We start from the raw sequence: 6753 nt of genomic DNA, 5'->3' as shown, positions 1-6753 counted from the left end.
TAACCTTCAAAAATACAAAAATAAACAATTTCGTTCGAAGACATGGAATAGATTGGAAATATTCAACAATCTATTACCCCAAATCTAACAATTTAGTTGAAGCTTTCAACAAGACTTTGGTCTAAATCTTGAAAAAGTCACTAACCGGTCGTACAAGACATTGGCATGAACAACCATCAGAAGCTTTGTAGGCATACCATACCACATACCGAACATTAACACGATGAACACAATTTTCTCTGGTGTACAGGTCTAAATCCATACTTCTGCTCAAGGTACAACTCCCCTCTCTCAGAATAGCATTTCTCTCTAAAATAACTGAGGTAAAAATTGCAAAGCTACAACTCAAAGAAGTCAATAGTTTGGAGGATAAACGCTTACAAGTTCAGCAAAATTTGGAATTCTATTAAGAAAAAATGATACAAGCTCACGAAAAATTGGTTCATCCAAGAAAATTTCAAATTGGTGATTTAATCTTAGTCCTTCGATGACCTACTCTTACTCACCGTAAAATAGGTGAAAATTTTGAACTAACATGGGAGTGTCCAAACGTTATTGAAATGACATACTCGAGATGAGCCTACCAATTGGTCAATTATCAAGGAAAAAAAATAATGCCCCTGTTCAATGGGCAATATTTAAAAAAAATATTATGTGACATGAAACTAACTCATTTGTAAACTGGGAAAGTAATGAAAACATGAATTGATATTTTATCTATATAGGTTATTTCATCTAATTTTCATAATTTTTTGATGTCATTAGGTTTATACAAAATATTATTTTAGATTTTTAAAATGTGATATAGTTTTTTAAGAAAAAATTAAGTTCTAAGTTAATTAAGGTAAAACAATTTTATTAAAAAAAATCTAATTTGGTTTTTTTTCTTAAATGATTCCTAAATTCTAATAAACTTTGTTCCCATATTAGAAAAAAAACCCAAGAATCCACTTGTAAATATTTAGATATTTTTAAAAATTATCATGAAAAAATAAACTAATTAATTAATTTTATTTGAAGGATTAAGAAATTATTTTTATTTCAAGTTTTAAACTAATTTGAAGGATTAAGAAATTATTTTTATTTCAAGTTTATTTTAAAAAAATTTTATTCTTTATATGATTTATTAAAAGTATGTAAAATTTATTTCACAATTTTAAGATTTCTTTTAGATATTTATGAATTTAGTATGAATCATGATCAAATAAAATAAACTTGTTTAACCTAAACCAAGGTTTTCATTATTTCTAAAGTAGATAAACTTTAGTTTATAACAATAATAGATTCATTTCTTGGGGACGAACTAAGAATAATTCCTTACTAACCTGAGAGCATTTAGATTTCATTTTATTTTATAATTTTTAAAGCATAATTAGAGTTTCATATTTTAAAAATAATAAATGACTCATGATTTCTAGATACCTTTTTCTTTATTTACCATCTATCCATCTTATTAAGAGTACATGATCTTAATTTTTTACATTATTTGGTTCTTACCTTACTTTATATGTGAGTTTTGTAAGTTTTGAGTTCAATTAAGGCAAATTTATTTCTAGGCTTTAATTACTATTCAATATAGATTCAAATGTAGATTTAATAAAATATGGAGTTTAGGGACACTTTAGAGAGTCTCTTATGTGAATTTGAAGCCATTTTGACCTGTTTAAGAGGTTTAATTCCCATTACATATTTATTTAGTAACTTTCTAATCATCATAAATTAGGATTTGATCTTAACATTTTTATAGATTCCTCTTTTTTCCTGATTTGAAAGGTGGTTATTTATGCATTTTACAATTAAAGTAAATTATTTATGTTTATTTAGTTTTACTATGATTATTTATTTAATTTAAATGGTTTTAATGTATTTTTCTAATTAGCAATAGAGTACTCAGTACCTCACACATGGCATGTCACAACAAAATGATTTTATGGCATGGGGAGCAACCTGGTAGGCGGGATGAATCAATGCTATCCACTTTGAGATCAGGTAAGTTCGATAATAGTTATATTTTGACCAATGAATTGATAATTTTTTTAAAAATATGATGAGATCTACACAAACTATTTTATTAAGAAAAATGCATGGTGGTCATGCTACCCCTTTATCTTGGTTGAGGCCAAAGCCATTCATGAAAATGGCTATGAATTTACCCATCTAATAGAGTTTCTTTCAATCACTTTCATTATAAAGGATCAAAAACTCAAGAAAAATATTTTATTTCATAAATGATGAAATAGTATGTGGCTTGTAATTAATCTTTATAAACCATATTTTTTTGGGTGAAACTTTGTTGATCATAAAAGTTTTGCTTAGATGAAAAGAACACTTCTATCGTAGGTTACAAAGAGTGAGAGGAGTTGGATGTTGGATTTTCATTTAAACGATGTAAACTAATTGGAGTTCAGTAGTTTAGTATGATTGGTAAAGAATTGGGCTGGAGATCAGTTGCATATGATTGTTAGAGTTCACGTAAGCATCTTAAGATACTAGTAATTCATGGGCCAATACCCTAGATTTCCTCAATAATGTAGTGGCAATCGGGGAAAGTTAGCACATCTAAGTGATAATGATGATTAAATGAGGTGAAAGAAAGTGACTAGAGCATTCTTAGAGGCTTGGAAAGGCTAAAAAGTTTGCTAGAGCGAAACCACTTATGCCACCTTGGTAAACCCTAGAAAAATCATGCCACACATCTCATATATTTTATAGTGAAAGATTATTAAGACTCTATCAAGTTTATTAGTTGGTTCTGACTTACTAAAAATTTTAGGATTTAGTTATCCACAAAGTAAGAATGATGGGAAAGTTTGTGCATATGCCATCATTAATTTCTGATTTGACAAACATTTACAGTTTTTACTAGTCATTAAATATAGTTGCTTTGGAGAATCTTTTTTTGGTGTCAGTGTTTTATATATATAAATATATAATTCTGCTCTAACCATAATAATACGTGAGATTTTATTTTGCATATGTTTGTCGGTCGTCAAATTAGAAGTTGTCGGCCGCCAGAATAGTTATCCCAATGCCTGATTTAATTATATATAGATCTCATATCCAGTAGTTTAAATAAACGAGCATAACACCGCAAGCAATGCATCTGTCCCGAGGGGTAGATACATTACTTACTGGTGAGACTCGATTAAATAAACTAAAGAATTTACGACATCCATTTAAGTCTGCAAAAAACCATTTTTTATGTTGTTCGACAAGTTCTCCTATTCAATATAAAAAATTAAATAAAGTTTTTATTAAGTTGGGTTCTTAAAGTTTCCTATAAGGGCAAGCCTCTATAGTTAATTACATCTTAGGTAACCCAATTCACCTTAAAAAACTCTCGATTTAGATCAGGGAGTTTGTCTTCAAGAATTTCAAGGGGTAGGGCTTTTCAAAAGATCGGGCCAAAGGAGTATGAAAGGGGAATGACTCAAATTTGAAACATTTTATGGAATACAAAGGAAGAGGAACTGGGGGTTGACACAGATCCTGAGAAGAACCTAGGTGACTTCCTAAGCTATCATATGGTTTGGCATCAGCTTCGAGAAGATAATATTATTTAAATGCTACATCTTGCCGATTTTATTAGTTAGGGCTTACATTTATGCGAGACGGTCGCACAAATAGCCTAGAAGATGTGAGGGTTTAGTTCGTGACGAACGACAGCCTCGAAATCCTAAAACGAGTTAGGGCTTAAATTGCATAGCAAAATCATACAAAAGCCTAAATATGTGTTGAGGATTTATGTCGCACTACGAAGGCGACCTCAAAATCCTATGACTTGTTATGTAATTCTAAGGAAAGATGTGTTGTTATAGATTGCTACCCACGGAATTAGCTCCATGCTCCTCGACAAAGTAGTAGTCTTAAAGTCTAAGTTTAAAGGTTTAAATGAAAAGTTTAAATTCAATCATTGTGGGGGGTTAAAGTTGATTAGAGTGGCACTGGTTAGGATCTCACGATTCCCTCGTTCTGGTATCACTATTTTCTTTTGAATTTACTTAGCTTAAACAAGTTGTTACACTTATTTAAACTGGGGAGATCTCGTTAGCAAATGTGGGTTACCTCCTCCGATGGGCTCCTGTAAATTCAAAAGGATGTTTTAAGTTTAATGATATTTCAAAGGATTTATGGTTACATTTGAAACAATTTGTTTTAGATTTTTGAAAATGTTAGATTTTTGAAAATGTTTTTTAGATTTTTGAAAATGTTGATTAATTTTTTAAAATAGTTCTGATTTTTGCAAGTAAAGTAAAGTACACAACTAGACAGTTATAATATTTTGCAAGAGTAAATTGCAGTAAATGACAAAAATAAAATAACACTACAAAAGCGTACCTGTTATCTTCTCGGCATTCTCGCTGAAAGATTAGCTTTTGCAACAGGTATAGAATTTTGCAGTAAATTTAAATAAATTGCAAGAGTAGATAAAAGTGTATCTACCAAACCTCAAACTATGACTCAATGAGTCCCAAAAGATCATAGCGGATGATTTTCTAGAACAAAATATAGCAAGTTCAATTTGTCCTTCAAAATATCGAAGAGAATCCAAAGTGTTAACCTAAACAACTTTTAAAATCCCTTGAAATGTTTCAAGTTCATTTTGAACTTATTATATTGTTCCATTAATCATCCCAAAGTCAAATTAAGTCAAATTGAAATATTGAAATTACCCCATTATTTAGTGAACCTTGACTTTTTAATTATCCCGAGAAATGAAGGAAGTTAGATAGTCGTTTAACATTTCAGTTGACAGTTATATGAGTGGGTGCTCCGAATGGAAAGTCCAATGCCCAGATTTAAAGTAATGCCTAAAGTGTTTGAAAGTGTTTATCAATTAATTAAGTCCATCTTTTCTAATCCTAGTTAAGACAATTCATACATATCAAACTTAATTCATTATTAGGCCCTCTTGATTTCAATTAAAATAACTCAATGACTATTTAATTAATTAAAAATCGGATACTCATCAAATAGTTTTAATTTTTAGTCCACATCATTCTCCTCTATTCACTGAGTAGAAGACATTTTTATTTTAATTTTATGATTTTTCTATGCAAAGTTATGGACTTTTGAAGTTTACTGAATTAAATAAATCCAAAAAATCTTATTTATCTCTTAAACACGTGGCAGCCACGTCAACCTACGGTGTGTCAAAATCTCATGCAACTTTCTCTGATTTGGTGTCACCATCTGACTCAAGGCTGACACTCGGCCAGCTGTTATTGCTCCATCCGCTCTTCTGACGCCTCCTCAGCCGTTGGATCGATACACACGTGAATGGACGACATCGGTTCATCGTCCTTGATTAACCTAACCTGAGAATCGTTAGAATTCAAACACTTAGATCTTGCTTGATACTCAACCAAATCACATGGGGTTTGTTCCCACACCTTCATCCACTCAAGATGAACATATATATATGATTACAATGCTATGATTACAAGTTTCTTTCACAAAGGCCCAAACCGAGCCAAAAATTATGGTTAAGAGTTTATACCATTGCCCAAGAGAAGAGGCCTTGATTCAGTGCTTGTGGAAGTTTCAGTGGAGTTTGGCGAACCCCCTAGATGTGTCACCTTGCTCTGGTATGAGGTCTAGACAGGAGTTCGATCAAAGGGTGGTGCGGCCTTCGTCTAGGAGTGGGTTAGAAGGCTTAACAGAGCGGGATTTTATGGGGACTTTCTCTTTTTGTTTGAGGAAGTTTGCGGAAGGTTTAATTTGAAACTTTGTGGAGTTCTGTGGAATGACAGAAAATGCCCTGGTTTTGAGCTATGAAATTGAACTCATGTAGTGAGGAGGAGGGCTGGAAGATGGTTGGGTTGAGCTAAGGGAGGCTTGAAGAGGCTCTGGATTGATTTTGGCAAAGTTTCCCCAAGGAATTGTATGGTCTCTTTCTTTGGTTGTGGGAGGTGGAGTTTAAATAGAGGAGGAAAAAGAGGTCACCATGGTTGGCTAGTGGGTGCAATGAGTTGCTTAGGTAGAGGGCTGAGTGGCACAAATGACCAATTGGAATGAGTCAATACAAGGAGTTCAGATTTAAAGTTTAAGCTTGGGGTGGCTCTCAGTTTTGGTGTTTTCCAGCCAATAGGTCGGCCGACCAGGCCAAAGATGGTGATAAGGTGGCCAGGTGAGCCAGTGGGAGGGTTAATAATGATTAACTCTGAATGGTAAAGGCTTGATAGAAAATATCTTTGGGTTTAGCCAAATATGGGAAGAGATCCCTTAAATCAAGGGAACTTGGGTCCATGGCTCATGTAGGGTAAGCTAGGTGGGTCTAGCCGGGTCTCTAGGGTCCAAATTTTTGTTGTGGTGGCTATGGTTTGATCAATTTGGCTTGGTTTGGTCAACTTTGGTGCTTGGGTTCAATTTTGGGTTATTTAGCTTGAAGTTGGTCTTGGGTCAAGCTATTCATGGTCTTGAGCTCAATTGATTGATCAAAATGGTGTAAATGATTTTCATTAGGAGTTTAGAAAAAGAATTAAGTGATTTTGAACTGATTTGGAAGCTCAATTTAAAGGATTTTGGCTCATAGCTAATTTTGGTGCATTTGGGCCAACCTTAGGTTTGGATAGGGCTAGGGAGTAGGCTAGGTCTTTGGTTAGATGCAATTTATGGTTCAAATTGGTCAAAGGGATTTTCATGAAGAGTTTTGGATACCAATTGAGTGAAATTTTTTGGGTTATGAAGTTCAATTTGGTGGAGTTTGGGGCAAAATTGGGGGTTTTGGTCCAATTTGAATTTGAGTGAGAT

The sequence above is a fragment of the Phalaenopsis equestris genome, unplaced genomic scaffold (assembly GCF_001263595.1).
Source record: "Phalaenopsis equestris unplaced genomic scaffold, ASM126359v1 Scaffold000787, whole genome shotgun sequence".
Lineage (NCBI taxonomy): Eukaryota > Viridiplantae > Streptophyta > Magnoliopsida > Asparagales > Orchidaceae > Phalaenopsis > Phalaenopsis equestris.
This window is presented reverse-complemented; position numbering follows the sequence as displayed.